Here is a 15532-nt window from a genome sequence, read left to right as displayed (position 1 = left end):
ATAGTTTCTTTCATAATTTTAGGTATTGAAACTGCCTGTGAGAGAAAAGTGTTAAGTCTGATGTGCTGCTCAAATTCCAGAGGCTCCTTCACCTGCCTGACAACTGCTTCCAATTGCGTGATGATTAAATGTGCCAAGGGAGCATGCCACTCACCCAGCCCGCTCTGGGATGCTGAAACATCGAGTGCCAAGAGCAGAGAGAAACATTTTGTCTTGTTTTTGCATAATACAAGTTTGTGGCTACAGTGTGCCGCTATCGGCAATGGGCACAACAGCTCTTCAGGAGTGAAACTGCTGTGGAATTCAGATGCAAAAGTATTTGTTTGCATTAGGACAGACACCAGGGCTGGGCAGGCAGGGCAAAATGAGTAAGCTCTTCCTGTGTTTTCTGGTGTTTTTCTCTGTTTAAGCAGGCCAGTACACAGGTGTGACAAACAACAGTGTTTTAACCACTGGCAGAAGGAAGCATTTCCTGCTGCCCATCTGCCAGGAATATGGTTTTCTTCCATGCAAAATTGTTTGCAGAATATGAATGCTTTGTGCAGGGAATCATGGATGAGTCCACTTCTTAATTCAGGTCATGCAAAGTGAGATACAGACTCATATAGATACAGTGTGTGAAAGGGCTGGTGCAGTTGTGTGAAGAGGAGAGAAGGTAAAATAGCACTTCCTAAAGCCAGACAAAAAAATCACTGCTGTCCTCTAGCAAGGAAGCAGGGAAGCCAGGGACACCCTAACCATCCAAAATGAAGAGGTTGTTCAGACAAAAAGGTTGTGTCCTGTTCAATCAACAGCCCAACAAGAGGAAATTGGATTCCTTTAACCAAAAAGCTGCCTGGAATTTTTCTCACTGTTAGGAAATGTAAGGAAGGGTGTGAACACACAGTCTAATACAGAATTTCCTGTTCTTTTCTTTATACCTGACTCCTTTTGGCAAAAGGCAGGGTTAAAATTATAAACTGAGACACACCAAAATTTTACACTCTCCAGAGCAGCTGCAGCTGGCTTGCACTAGTGTGCATACAAATTCTCTTTTGCACAACTCACATTGAATTCACTGTGACTGTTCAGGAAAATGCATTAACAATGCATAAGATGCAAGATCTGGCTGCCACATAGGGTGTTTGCTCCAGCATGTTCCAGTAAGAGTTACACAAGGTTATTTACAAATACACATTTTAATTTCTAATCTTAAGATATACTGTCTTTGAAGTTTCAGAAGCTGCACAGGACCAGATCCAGAATTATGTGGGCACCTAATTCCCATTTAGATCCAAATTGATATAACTGGAGCTCAATGCCTGGGTGCTACGAAGGTATGAACCTTAACAGTAGTATTATAAATTTCATAGTAACAAATGATTGAATCACAGAGAGCCATTAAAGTTGAAAAAGCCCTCTAACATCATCAAGTCCAACCATTAACTCAGCCCCATCAACCCACACCTAAACCATGTCCCCAGGTACCACATCTAAATAACTTTTTAATACCTCCAGGGATGGTCACTCAAACATTTCCTGGACAGCCTGTGCCAGTGTCCGACCACCCCTTCCATGAGTACCTTTTCCCTAATATGCAACTTAAACCTCTCCCGGTGCAACGTGACACCATTTTCTCTTATTTATTGCTTGTTACCTGGAAGCAGAGCTCAACTCCACCTGGCTGCACCCTTCAGTCAGGGAATTGTAGAGACTGGTAAAGTCATCCCTGAGCCTCCTTTTCTTTAGGCTGAGCCTCTCCCAGCTCCCTCAGCTGTTCCTGGTGCTCCAGACACACCACCAGCTCCACTGCTCTTTTGTGGACACGCTGGGAGTGTAAATGTCATCTCACTGCTGTGCAATCTCTACCTCCAGTCATCTTATACCCTTTTCTCAGATAGTGGAGAGAAGCTGTCAGCGCCCAGTTTACTTCATCCTAAAGCAGATACCTACACTAGGTAGAAAATTCCATCCAAAAGTGATTGCTTTATTCCACAGAGTATTCAGGCAGCTTGGGATCACCAGCTCAGCTGTGCCCACCTGGGCACAGCCTCAGCCTAACATTTCAGTTTCATATCAACCCTGAACAGAAAAGATGGTTTTGGGGGAAACAACAGTATCTTTAAATAGCTCCAAAAACAAACATGACACAAAAGGCTTGCAGAGTTATGTTTGTGTAAATGCAAGCGTATGTTTCTGCATTTGTTTTCATATTAATGTTGTTTTAGTATCTATTTCATTACTAGCATTCAAAAGGACTTAATGATACACTGATAGTGCACATTACAGTCCTCCCACATGAATTGTTCCCGAACATAGTGATAATGCTCTTCAGCACCATATGCATTAGAAATATTTATTCATTTGCCTTCATGGGAATATAAGGCAGAGCCTATTAAATCAATAACTATGTAGAGGGTTTTGTTTTTCTATTAAGCATCCAAAATAAAACTGACAAACTGATTAAACGGATCACATCTTGCTGCTCCCGAAGTCTGCTTTATGGGGTGGTCCATGGTATTAATCAAAAGCTGAGCCAGAGGAAAACATTGATCAAACTCTTTTAGAGAATAATAGAGTCAGACCCTTCAGTGGTGTAAAAGGGAATAATTTAGTATCTCTATCTCAGTTAATATTGGCTGAATGTCTAGTCCACAGCTTTACGCCGACAGCTATTTTTTAAAAAATCTGTGTATTAGACAATATGAATTTTCACTTTGCTATTCACATCAGAGTAAAAGATTTAGAGAGCAAGTTCTTTAAGGCAAAGATTTCCCCAGCTGTCTATCACAGGCTGTGTTAATATTTAACATCCATACATTGGAGGAGAAGGAGATTTCCCCACCCCTAAAAGGGTCATAATGCTGAAGGGTCCCTGCACCTGTTTTCCATTGTGCTCTCAGCACGATGTGCTCATCACTGACTGTAAAAACACAACTCTGGGCTCCTCAGAGTGAAACTCTGCATCAGAGTTGGGGCCAGGGAGGAATTTCCCAGAGGTCGCAATGATGGGGCTTTTTTTCTCTTTCTTTGTGGTAAGTGGCACGGTCTGCTTCGAGGATCACCTGAGATTTTGCTGATCTCACCAGCTCACAAGCACCTGCATTCACCCAGCTACTGTTCCCACCACCCCTGTCCCAAATCACAGGGCATTTCCCCAGAGCCTAAAATACAGAATAAAACCCACAAATACAGTGTAACAACAGGAAGAAAGACGCAAGAAGCCTAACAGGTAAGAACTCTTTTCAGTCATGTTTATTTTCATGCCATCTCATCAAACAGGATATTTATGTCCCTGATAAGACTGTTACCTATAAAACCATAATCACAGAACCAAAAAATGATTTGGCCTGGAAGGGCCTTAAAGATCATCTACTTCCAACCCCCTTGCTATTGGCAGGGACACCTTCCACTAGTCCAGGGCATGCTAGAAGTGCTGGCTGGGACCTGGCAGAACACAGGCGGCCAAGGCAGCGGCCAAGGCAAGATAAGATTCTTGTCACCTCTACTGGACATTGAATTTCAGGATGACTGTAGTCTCATGCACAAAATCAAATAAATTACTTCCTCAAAAGGGTCCTGTGACTAATTTTACATAAACTGGTGCTTATTTTCTTATCTCAGCACTATAGGATACATCCAGCACAGTAATTAGGAAGACAGATTCTCCTTGTAAACATTTTCTGCACTTGTGTATATTTTTTCCCTGTGGGACCATTAGCAACAGAGCAGTAAATCTACAAGATCTATTTCCCATATGAGCACGAGGCTCTGTAGTTTGCCAGGTTACAAGAAATATAATTAGGACTCCTTTACCTGACAGATTAATGAGTTGAACAGCAAAGGCCAGATAGCAGTAAATTAAACACCTAAACACTGTGATCTCCGCATGTAATAGAATGGTGAAATAGCACATCTTTTGTAATGGCCTTGGCCATTTCAACACATAAATTCCTTATAACATATCAGTTTTATGGTACTTTTTTATTGTACATTGGTATAAATATTTATGCTTTTAGCTTGCCTTGCCAGTAAATATTTACCATTTTGTTCTAAATGGTGACAGCCTTGGGTTCGTCCACACAAAATGCTGCATGGATTTGTCACGTGAATGCATTTAATGAGCCACTGAGAATGTGCATTTGGCAATAATCACCTTTTAGAAGAACTAACAAATGCTCAACAAGCTGCTTGTTAAAGACAGAGCTTCCGATGTGGTGAGAACACAGACGTCCATCGGAGGCCAGCCTGTGTGTTTAGATCAGATTAACACGCGCTTGGGGAGGAAAGAATAAAAGACAATGAAGAAACACATCTCTGCTAAAGTGTTTAATCCTGTTTCAACAAGAAGTAGTGGGATTATGCGATTTTAGAGGAAAATTAAATAAAGAAGCCTTGCTCGAGTAATTTTCTACTTACAATGAGGTTTTTGCCTATTGATGCCCTAAGAAAAACTTAATTTTATTTGTGATTAGATACAAAATTCTTGTTGCCTGTGGAAGTTAGGAAAAAGAAATGGTTATGGTTTAATTTACATCATAATGATGCCAAAAGAACCAAGTCGGAGCACAAGGTGAAAAACTGAGTTAGAGAAAAAATTGCTTTCTCACATCTCTTAACATTTCCCAATATCTTACCATTTAGGTATAAAATGAGATGCAAAATCTGACTCAGAGGATGATCAACAGCAAAGATGCATGATATGGCTATAACAACAACAACAACAATAATAATAATCATATTTTTTAAAAAGACTTGCTAGTAGTACTCAGCTTTTCAGTCCTCATCTTTCAAAGAGATCCAGAGAGACCGCAGTGCGGTCATGCTCCGTGCAGGCAAGTTCTCCGCAAACACATACTCCAGCAACTTATTAGCTACCTTGATTTCCTCAGGGTGGGATTCATCTCACTTAATTAGCCATTCCCATGCCAGCACTCTGCACAGACCCCTGTTTGCAGGCTCCCCCCAGCCACAGGAGAGCCGACTACCTCCAGAGAGCGATTTGTTTTGCCCAAAGACAGAGCAAATGCCCCCAAGAAGGTGCCTCCATCTCCCCAGGGTCATTAGTGATGGTTTTAGACCAGACACCTTGGCTTTAGACAGCTTAGGTTAGGTGAGAGAAACCCTACCCTGCATGTGGGAGCTGATCCTGCTTCCCTGTGTGGCCACATTGTTCTGCTCAACAAAAGAGTCTTTCTTTGGGGTGAGGCTCAGAATGGACATCCCAATGAAGGGAGGCCAAAAGCGCTTCCACTGGAAATTATTTACAGGAAAAAGAGCTTTTCCAGATTTCTCACGGCAAAAAAGTTCCCTTCAAACTTCTCAAAAAAAACCCCCAAACTCAAGGTCAGCATATAATTTCCCATCCACCCAGAGCCAGGTACTTCAGAGGCCTAAAAGCCCCAAGGGCTCCATGAGAAAAAAGTGAATTGATGTTCCTCCACATACAAAGTTTCATAGTTTACTGAGGTTTTCATGCATGTGCTGACAGTGTGTGCTCAGAAGATGCTCAGCAAATCAGTTCTTCCAATCCTGCAGATACTATTACCATAGATCATGGAATTAAAATACAGCAATTCTAGTAAAAAGCAGGAGAGTTGCACTAGTGTCACCCCAGCATGGTATGAGCTAGCATAGAATAGAATCACCAAATTATCTGGGTTGGAAGAAACCTTTTAAAAATTCATCTTGTCCAACCCTCCTGCCATGGGCAAGGATATCTTACACTAGATTAAGTGGTTCACAGCCCCATCCAACCTGGCCTGGAACACTTCCAGGGATGGGGTACACACAACTTCTGTCACTCAACACCATAATTGTAAAATAATTTCTTCCTTGTATGTAGTCTAAATCAACTCTCAGTTTAGAACCATTACATTATTCCTTGTTTTATTTCTACAGGCCATGCTAAAAAAAATTGTTCCCATCTTGGTTACAAGCTCTTCAAGTAATGAAAAGCTGCAGTAAGGTCTTCTCAGACCCTTCTCTTTCCCAGACTGAACAACCTCAGCTCTCCCAGACTGCTCTCACAGGAGAGGTGTTTAATTCCTCTGATCATTTTCTTGGCCCTCATTTTGGCCAGCTCCAACAGGACAATGTCATTCCTACGCTGGGACTCCAGAGCTGGATGCAGCACTGCAGGATGGGGACTGTCACCAGAGCAGAGCAGAGGAACAGAATCCCCTCCCTGGACCTGTTGCCCACCTACTTTGAATGCAGCCTAGGATACAATTGACTTTCTGGCCTGTGCAATATGCACTGTCAACTCATATCATATCATATCATCATATCACCTCATATCATATCAATCATGTATCATATATCATATCACTAGGTGTTATCAGCATAAAACCTCTGTAGCCTAAATCCTAAATTCCCTAAATCCAGGTTACTTCTAGCATAGCAAGCAGAGAGTGTCACCCCAACATTTAAAGTGACCTGAAATAAAACCTCAAACCAGTTGAGATAAAAATACAGTCCAGCAGTCCAAGGCCAAACCAGGAATTCCATAGTTTTCATATCTGAATTTCCATCCAGATTTAATTCAAAGTAGAAGCTGCCTTTCCTCTTATGGACATCAATTTTGGCCACTTCCTGCCCCCATGATGGGTACTCCTCTGCAGAAAAAAGAAATTAAACTTCATTTGCGAAGTTTATGAGGCACCTTTGAAAGTGCCAGTGGAGAGGGACACTTAAAAGCGCATGTAATAAATTGTGTCTGTGTGTTTTTTGCCATTTGGGACATGAACTTCACAGGACTGTCCCTGCCATGCAGTTGGAGCCCATGAAGAACTGCAGAAATGCTTTGTAGGCGTGCAAGGGTGTGGGAAGTGGATGGCTCAGAGCTGGATCCCCTCCAGTTCAGGGATGGATGTGCCCCCATTCCCCACACTGCAAGGCACTTCCCAGCCTCCTGGGTGTTTGCAGAACCCTTTCAGCTATAACTGGTATTTTGCTGAAACCCAGAATTCCACTTTTGGAGGTGTCTAGGTGGCTGCTGAGGTTGTCTAGTACAGAAAACACCTGTCTCCCTTTGATGCCACTGGAGTTAGTTCCCCACCTCCACTAGCACTGGGTTCTGAGGGCAGCCCGAGGGAAGTGGGTTCCTGTTCCCGCTGCTGTGGGAAGTTCACTAACCACGAGCTGAACCATCTGCTGGAGCCCTCCCAGAACCAGCAACCACCACACCACAGGCCAGAAGCTGTAAATGGGGGGTGAAAGGGGCCCCAAAGCCCTGGGAAGTGGGGAGAGAAGAGAAAAGCAAAACTGAAAGACAAACCCACTGTAGATGTGAGCATCGGACGTGGATATCCGTAAGCAGGCATGTCTCCTGAAGAAGCCCTCAGGCAGGCAGTGCTGGTGGGGTGGGGGCACCCTGCAGCCCAGGGGTGCTCCTGGGGCTGTGGCAATGCCGTGCCCTGATGTGCCTCCTCAGGGGAGTGGCAGTAAGGATGCATCCAGAGGGATTCAGAGACTGCATGCCACACCTCAGAGACACCACAGCAGCTTGCACTGCACTGCTCTGCTGCTCATTGGCACTAGCAGTGCTTTCTGAGTGAAGTGTTGGAAAAGGATTAGGCTATCCTGAGAAAAGAGCAGTGTGGGCACCAAACAGGACAGCATTGCTGCACCACATCCCTCATCTGCACTCCCTGCAGAATCTGCAACAAGCATCCTCTGGCACAAAGTTCATTGGACTCTGCCCCCAGACAAACAGGGGTTATTTTTATTGCCACGACTTGATGTATATAAGGCTGGCTTTTAAAGCAGCCTCTTTATCCAGCTGCTAAAAGAGCAAAGGGTGACCACCAGCATTTTAACAATCCTGCAAAACCAGGTGTAGATGGAGTGGGATTTATTCAGCATTTTACTGAGTTTTTGTGAAATAAAAACAACCAATCCCCAGACCGAGGTGCAAAGTCAGGCATCGCCAGCAGCTCCTGGAGGAGACCAGCCCTGCAAAACCCTGAGCAGCTCAGGTTGTGCTTTTCTCCCCTTTGATGCCGGGATGTTTGCAGGTCGTGGTGGCGGGGGGAGGACGTGTGAGACCGAAGGGACCTGTTTTGGCTTGGTCTGCGTGGGCGACCCACGGCGACCGTGGGTTTCGGTTTGTGTGAGCTCGGCCTGTGCTAGGCCCTGCTTGCGCAGAGGCCCCGTGGGAGCGTGGGTGGCACAGAGTGCCCGTGTGTGACAGACTGCGTGGGCTTGTGTGTGACAAACTGTGTGGGTCTGTGTGTGACAGACTGCGTGGGTCTGTGTGATGGGTGGCACAGAGTGCCCGTGTGTGACAGACTGCGTGGGCTTGTGTGTGACAAACTGTGTGGGTCTGTGTGTGACAGACTGCGTGGGCTTGTGTGTGACAGACTGCGTGGGCTTGTGTGTGACAAACTGTGTGGGTCTGTGTGTGTGACAGACTGTGTGGGTCTGTGTGCTGGGTGGCACAGAGTGACAGACTGCATGGGTCTGTGTGTGACAGACTGTGTGGGTTTGTGTGCTGGGTGGCACAGAGTGACAGACTGCGTGGGTCTGTGTGTGACAGACTGTGTGGGTCTGTGTGCTGGGTGGCACAGAGTGTCCGTGTGTGACAGACTGTGTGGGTTTGTGTGCTGGACGGCACAGAGTGACAGACTGCGTGGGTCTGTGTGCTGCGCTACGCGAGAGCTTGTCTGCGAGCACGTCCCGTAAATGCGTCTACTGGTAAAGGGAACCGTTTCATAACACCAAGAAAAAAGTAAATAATAATTGTAATAGTAATAGTAATAGTAATAGTAGTAGTAGTAGTAGTAGTAGTAGTAGTAGTAGTAGTAGTAGTAATAATAATAACAATAATAATAATATGATATGCATTGTCTGCTGACACTTCAGGCTGATGCCCAGGTGCTTCCCAGCCCAGACTGTGCTGCTGCAGAGGCAGAACATTCCCCAGCCATAAAGATGACCAGAACATGCAGTTCCTCCCCAAACTAAAAACTTGTGTTTGGAAGCAAGCAGCGCTTTGTTATATCATCTCAGCGTCTGACCTCACACAGCTTTAAAGCAAATTAGTTAGTGTTCCTTTTTTCCTTTTTTAATGAAAAAAATCAGACAAGTCATCCCATCCTCATTTCCATAAATGCTAAGAAGAATATATTTTCCCCACTTTTACCTGCTGTCATTTCCATATAAATGTCAAAGCCAAGAGGGTTCCTTGGACATACATTAGCACAATTGATGGGGGAAGTTAACCTTGTCCTGGGCCTGAGGGCAATAAAACCTCTGCTGGCTCTGCTGAGCAAGGCGAAAGGGAGGAAATCTTTAGTTTCACAGTGTGCCCAGCTGTTGGGATGGGATTGAGATAAATAAGGAGAGGGGCAACACCTCTGAGATGCAAGTGGGTATAGCAAGCTTTTCAGGGATGGCTTATCCCCAACAAGCCCTCCCAATGCTGGCCCTTTTATTCACCATGAATAAACTGGGAAACCAAGTTAATTCATAGGAGCTAATGCAGATCACTGAAAACCTGAACACTGAAATACACCTCATTAATCAGCCTATCTCTGTCTCTGTATGATCTACACGATAGGGATGAATATTAACTTCCTTTGAAGAAAATAAAGCAAAGCAGCCACATGTTTTACCTGGCAAACCTATGCAGGAGTGATTCATGCCAAGAATGCTCTGAAAAATCCCCACCTCACTTTTACCTCTAGGAAATTCCCTTTTCATGGGAATGAAAATCACAGCTCCCACGCCCACAGATTGCAGTTTTGGCACTTCGAAAGGCAAGAGATGTTCCACCACAGCCTTGTTCATTGAGATCTCTCTGCAATGAGCAAAGCACCAGCAATGTTTCCACCTAACCAGATCACATCTATTTTTTTTAATTTTTTTTTCACCAGTACATTTTTATGGTGGGATTAAGCAGCTTCCTATGCTCCTGTTGTTGCTTTTAATTTTTTTCAGGATTTTGGGTGAAACCCCTGCAGGAGAATAAAAAAAAAAAAAAAAAAAAAAGGAGGCAAAGAATAAATAAATAATGAAGAAAATGTTTCTCTTTCCCTCTCAATGTCAGGAATGTATGGAAAGCTTTAGGCTGCAGCAGTATTTTGACACTGCGCACAGTATTGCTCCCCTCCCCTATTCCTTTGAGGTTCATCTTTCAGACCACAGCTCTGTTCCGCTGCCAACTCGTTGGAAGTGTTTAGTGACTGGAGAACTGTTGCCTGCTCTCTTCAGAACTTCACACTTCATTTTTCCAGATCCCTGCGAGCAGCAGCAAATATTTCACCAGCCTGGTTTGCTGGCTACCACCATAAATCAGACTTAGGACCCAAAAAAATATCCAGGCCTGTCAAGGCATTAAGCTTTTATTTTCAGGCTGGATCCAGTGGTAAACGAGGGCTTGTATTTTCATTTAAAACTGTAAAGGGATTTTAAGGATTGTCGTTGGACAATGGCCAGATTCAAAAGATACAATGCAGAATGTAACTGGTTAGAGGAGATTTGAAAAAGTCTTAAATATGAAAAATGGCTTTTCTTAAAGGTTTTTCAATGAAATGTGAAGCCGGACTTAAATTTCATAAAGGCTTTGGCACAGGCTGTTTATGAGGAAATCAATTGGGAAAGGGAAGAGGATGATGCTCCTGAGCATTTGAGTGGGTATTTGTCCCAGCCTGCCCCTTCAGATTCACCAGGACAAGATTTGATGCAGATATGATGGGCACAAGAGCGAGGAAAAATGTGTCTAATGCTTATTGCCTTGATATGAATCACTTAAAAAATTAGAAATGAAACAGGAACCTGTATAACACTGTGGATTTGGGGATGTTTGCAAGGCAAAGATGCTCAGAAAACTTGCCCTTCACTACCCAGGCCAGAATTAGATTGCAGTAAGGTTTTCATAACAGCCTCTCAAAGCAAACAACCCCAATCCCTCAGTCTGCTCTTCATTACCCTAAAGAAGCAATGAATAGGAACGAGGTGGGGAGCTGAGCAGTGGGCTGGACTGCCAGCATTGTCACAGCCCTGCTCCGCAGCCTCGCGCCGCTGCGGTTCAGCGGGCTGGGAGCTGCGTACAAACCGTCTTCTTTTTGCATGGTAATAACCACCAGACTCATTTACACAATTTAACTTTACATCATGCCACAAAGCTCCAGGCAGAGCAAAGTGAATATCAGCAGAAATTACCAACTGAGGCACCAACAAGCGTCCTGTGCCTCAGTTTCCCTCACATCTGAGGAAAAAGGAGAAGAATTGGTTCAGACAAAATCGTGATGAGGGGAAATGTTGCTTTTCCTAGCTGTTCCCATCACTGACCACCTTCTGACCTGGGGAAAGCAGAAAGCTGCTCCTATCTTTGCTGCATATTCCCAGGATTATCCAAAGCAGATTGGTTTGGTGTTCCTGCCCTGGAGGGAGAGTTGTATCTTTCCCCATGACAAGGTGTTTTAAGGACAAGCTTGGTGACAAAGCCACACAAAACTGTCACTAACTCAGACCTATTTGGGTTTTTTTTTTCTCCACTGGGCAAGTATCTTTTTCCCAGCCTCAGTATTGGCCTACATCATCCCATTTTGCAGTTCCTGAGATAGCAGCTCCGGCTTTTGGTCACAAATAAACTAAGGATAAGACAACAACTTTGGTATATGGTGTTCCTCTTTTCCCTTAGTACCTACAGCATGGCTAAAGACAAGCACTGGCATTCACAAGTATCAGCTGCTCAACCCCCAGAATGCCTTTCCTCTGGGAAATGTCAGCATCCTGCCCATAGTGCGGGCGGGAAAGGTTCAAACATGTAGAGGAGTGACAGTGGCTTAACAAATCACTTCTCTGTCAGCTGAGCCTCTGTAACTGTCTGTGCATGTGCCCCTGGGCCACCTTGGAGGGGAATTAATGGGATTTAGTGTGTTAAGCTGAATTAATGTGAATTAATTTAGTCAATTAATTCACTGTGGGTTGAGGCTGTATCTCCTCACCGTACAAGCCAGGCCGGATGGAAGCACACTCAGGGATCATTCCCATCCACCAGCCAGCTGTGAATGGGAAGAGTTATGCTGCCAGCACTGAATTGCATGTCTGAACCATCCCTCTGCACAACCATGCTTACACAGAGATGGGGCCTAAAGAACAGCTCCACAGAAGCATTTCAGTAACTAAGGAATTACCATAGGATATCAGTCCCCAGATATTTTTGAAGAGCTGGGCCTTGATATATCAAGGTAGGACAAAGTTTTGGCATACTCTGACTACAGGCGTACTCTGAGAGCTCTTTTTTTCTGCAAAGATTCATAAAATGAGGGCAAAAGCATCAAAGCCATAGTAGAAAAGCCACGATGGAGCTGTTCCCAGCCCTTGTTCCATTTTTTCTCAAGGGACTGACTCCCAAGCAGATGGCATGCCTGAGATAAACTACATTATTTAAGATTTCTTTGCAGAGCAAAGATGTTGCTCTCTGCAGTCGCAGGAGATGGTCCTTAGGGTGCTTCTTCATGTTCTGGCTTGAGGCAAGGGGCCCTGGAGACCCCCCACCTCCCACAGAGAGCCAGGGGCATTCCCAGCCAACTTCCCCAATAAATACCAAAGCCTCCCAAGGTCCCATTGCCTTGTCTCCCATGGCTGTGTCTAATCTGAATGGTTTCCTTTTACACTTCCCCACCACTGCCCATATTCTGCTCTGCTTATTGCTCGCTACCTGTCTTGCAAAATTTCCCACCTCCTCTGACCTTGCTACCACTGCGTCTTGGGTGTTCTGCATTTGAGGCTGCTTCAGCAGTAGGCTCCGAGTCAATTAATTTTCCAAATCACAGCTAACTCAGCAAGGCATTCATGAGTGGCAAGGTGGGGAGGCCAGCTGTACACCGGGGGGAAAAAAAAAAGTTTAGTTTCCCAATTTAGCCTGGTGTGTAGCAGGGGTGGCCAGGAACTGGTGCTGACTGCAAAGCAGGATAATTTTCCAGGTATGTCAAGAGTGCAGGCACCACGCTCAGGGTAAAACAGAAACAAAAGCACCAGCCCTTTCCCCTGTGGCAGGATCAGACCCCCAGCAAAATTACTTCCTATACTGAGAGCTGACATAAGACTCCACACTTCCAGGCAAATAAACACCTCTTCATTTCAGTGGCTATCTGACACGGGTGGAACAGAGGGCAGGGAAAAGCTTCTGGCTCCTTTATATTTTTAATAGCTATGAACGCACTGCTGGCGCTTAAGAAATGTGCTTGTTAATAAGTGATGAGCGTTAAAGGGCAGCTTGGTGGTTAAGATTAGAGAACAGCTCCAGCCTTGCCTCTGCTGCAGCTGCCTGGGGTGATCCAGGGGCAAGTCTCTTTGTATAAACAACTCCCCACAGGGTGGGCTGTGGGGGGGAGCTCACCCCCACACATTGAGTCATCTTTGCCACCCCAAGTGCATTCGTTGGCCTCCCAACACCCTGGGAGCAGGCAGCCCCTTGCAATAGAGGGCAAGGGGACATGGTCCCCAACACACCATCAGTACTCGGGGGTAATAAGCACACACACTGGTACAGATGCAGAGGAGAAGGATCACGCCCTTGTTTGGCCTGCAGCAACTTTTTCGTCTGCCCATACTCCCAGATGAGCTGGTGTGACCTACAAGTAGTGTGGCTGTAGCATGGGTGGTGTATCTGCACTGCTTAGCACAGATCAGACCCACACTGAAGATGTGACACCCCTGTTGTCATGCTGGGAAGCTACCTGGTTCAGGAAACCTGAAAACACTAAATTTTCAATGCCTCATCTTCACAATGCTCAGCCTCATTAACTTTCCTGGAGCTGGTTTGGTCCGACCATGCTGCTGTGTGTTGGTGTGCAGACACTTTCATCCACCTCCGTTCCTCTCCCTTCAGTAATGTTAATGGCTCTCTCCTCCCTACCAGATGGGCTGCAATGATAAATACATCACAGATTGGGAAGCACCCAGACACGCTGAGGATAGGGTGTAGCTAAATGCTTTGGAAGGATAACAAAATGAATACACTTGGCCACAGAAAATAAATGAATAAAAAGGACCAGAGCCCATTCTTTGGACAGGTCAACAGGCATGGCTTGGCCATGTCCACCATATTCAGTTTAGCCTCAAAATCACAGTGATCATATCCAAACTATCCACTGGGAACAGTACTTTACCTGTCCTACCTCCTAAATGCTGCCAAGCATATTACGGGAGACTCTGAGCCAAAAGCTTGCCCAGGCCTCTCCTAATGATTCTGTCAGGGAAAGTCCATACTAGTAACAATAATCAATGTGTTCTTTGAATTTTTTTATTTATTAGTTTAAATGTCCCCTTTCAGACTGGTTTTCACTACTGGAATTCCTTTTCTTTGGATAACACCTTCATTGTCATCATTGGCATCAATTACTTCTTGCAATCTCCACCTTCTTTCCCAGATGGACCACCTCTTTTCCCCTTCTCCCCATCTTCTTCCCTGATCTAAGGAAAGCAAGGGTGATTTTCAGCAGAGGATCTGAGACCTGTGCACAGATTTGCTCTTTGCTCCACCTGATCATGGTGAGGTGGGTATAAAACCAGAAGAACTGAGGTCTGCTTTGAGGGAGTGCCAAAAGTCTGTATCACTGTGGTCTATGGAAATGGTGAGGAGCTTTAACTCTGCCCTTCTGATTTTAGGAGCCTCAGCACTGAGCCAGTTCACAGCCCACACCCAGAGCAAGATAGATCCCTCACACCTGCCCCATCCACACCATTGTCACAGACCCCAAGTGGCTTCTGCAAGGACAAGACAAATTTTAACCTTATTTGCTCCAGTTCTTGACATTGCAGAAAGTATAAATGCGGTTGAGAGCTGGAATTCTGTTTACTTTTAATTTTCTTTTAAATTAGTTTGCTTGTTGAATGTAAATGCATTGAGTTCCTTTCACATGCCCTGTGTTAGACACTCTGATATAAATGTTTGATTTGGAAGAATTTCCAGTTGATTTCTGGAATGGGGTGGCATTGGTCAGCAGTTTTGTCATAGCAGTAGGAAGCCCTAAAGTAGAAGCAGATCTAGAACTGGAAAAAAATCCCATGAAAATGCCTTCTTCTCAGAAACTGTGGTTCAAATAGACTTTCACTTTTTAAAATTCCTCTGACAAGACTTTGACCAAAAAAAAAAAGCTTTCCTGAAACAAGACTCTATCAGAAATGCCTCTTCCAGAAGGCAAAATAGAATAATTTTATGTCATACTACATCGGCTCTTTTCTCAATAATGTATATGGGTAACTGATTTCCTAATGCCTAATGGTATAAATATAACACAGCAGAGAGATGAAGTCATTTAACAATGTGGCAAGATGTCAAATAAGACATGGTATAAGTAGATGAAATAGCCTATTTATTTATTGTCTATCATTTCATTAAAAAAAAACAAAACAAAAACAAAAGCCCCCCCCCCAAAAAATCAAACAAAAACAAAAGCAAAAGCAAAAACCAAACATCAAAACCCAAAAAACCAAACCAAACAAAAACCCAACAAAACCAAAAAACAAACAGCAACAACAAACCCCCCAAATCATTAGAAGCAGCTATTAGCACAAACAGCAAAGCTTATCTTATTCC

General features: G+C 44.4%; 1 protein-coding gene and 1 long non-coding RNA gene across 3 annotated transcripts in view; one reads left to right on the top strand and one right to left on the bottom strand.

The window, feature by feature from the left end:
* RUNX2 (RUNX family transcription factor 2) overlaps positions 1 to 15532 on the bottom strand; it is a 216193-nt gene that overhangs the window by 32718 nt on the left and 167943 nt on the right. The gene's annotated exons all lie outside the window — the stretch shown is intronic.
* Positions 2879 to 8571, top strand: LOC111927506 (uncharacterized). The gene is made up of 4 exons (XR_002863589.2): positions 2879 to 3014; positions 3128 to 3211; positions 4046 to 8275; positions 8319 to 8571. It is a non-coding gene; the product is annotated as an uncharacterized LOC111927506 (long non-coding RNA).

Source organism: Cyanistes caeruleus, chromosome 2 (assembly GCF_971803275.1).
Source record: "Cyanistes caeruleus chromosome 2, bCyaCae1.hap1.1, whole genome shotgun sequence".
Lineage (NCBI taxonomy): Eukaryota > Metazoa > Chordata > Aves > Passeriformes > Paridae > Cyanistes > Cyanistes caeruleus.
This window is presented reverse-complemented; position numbering and strand designations above follow the sequence as displayed.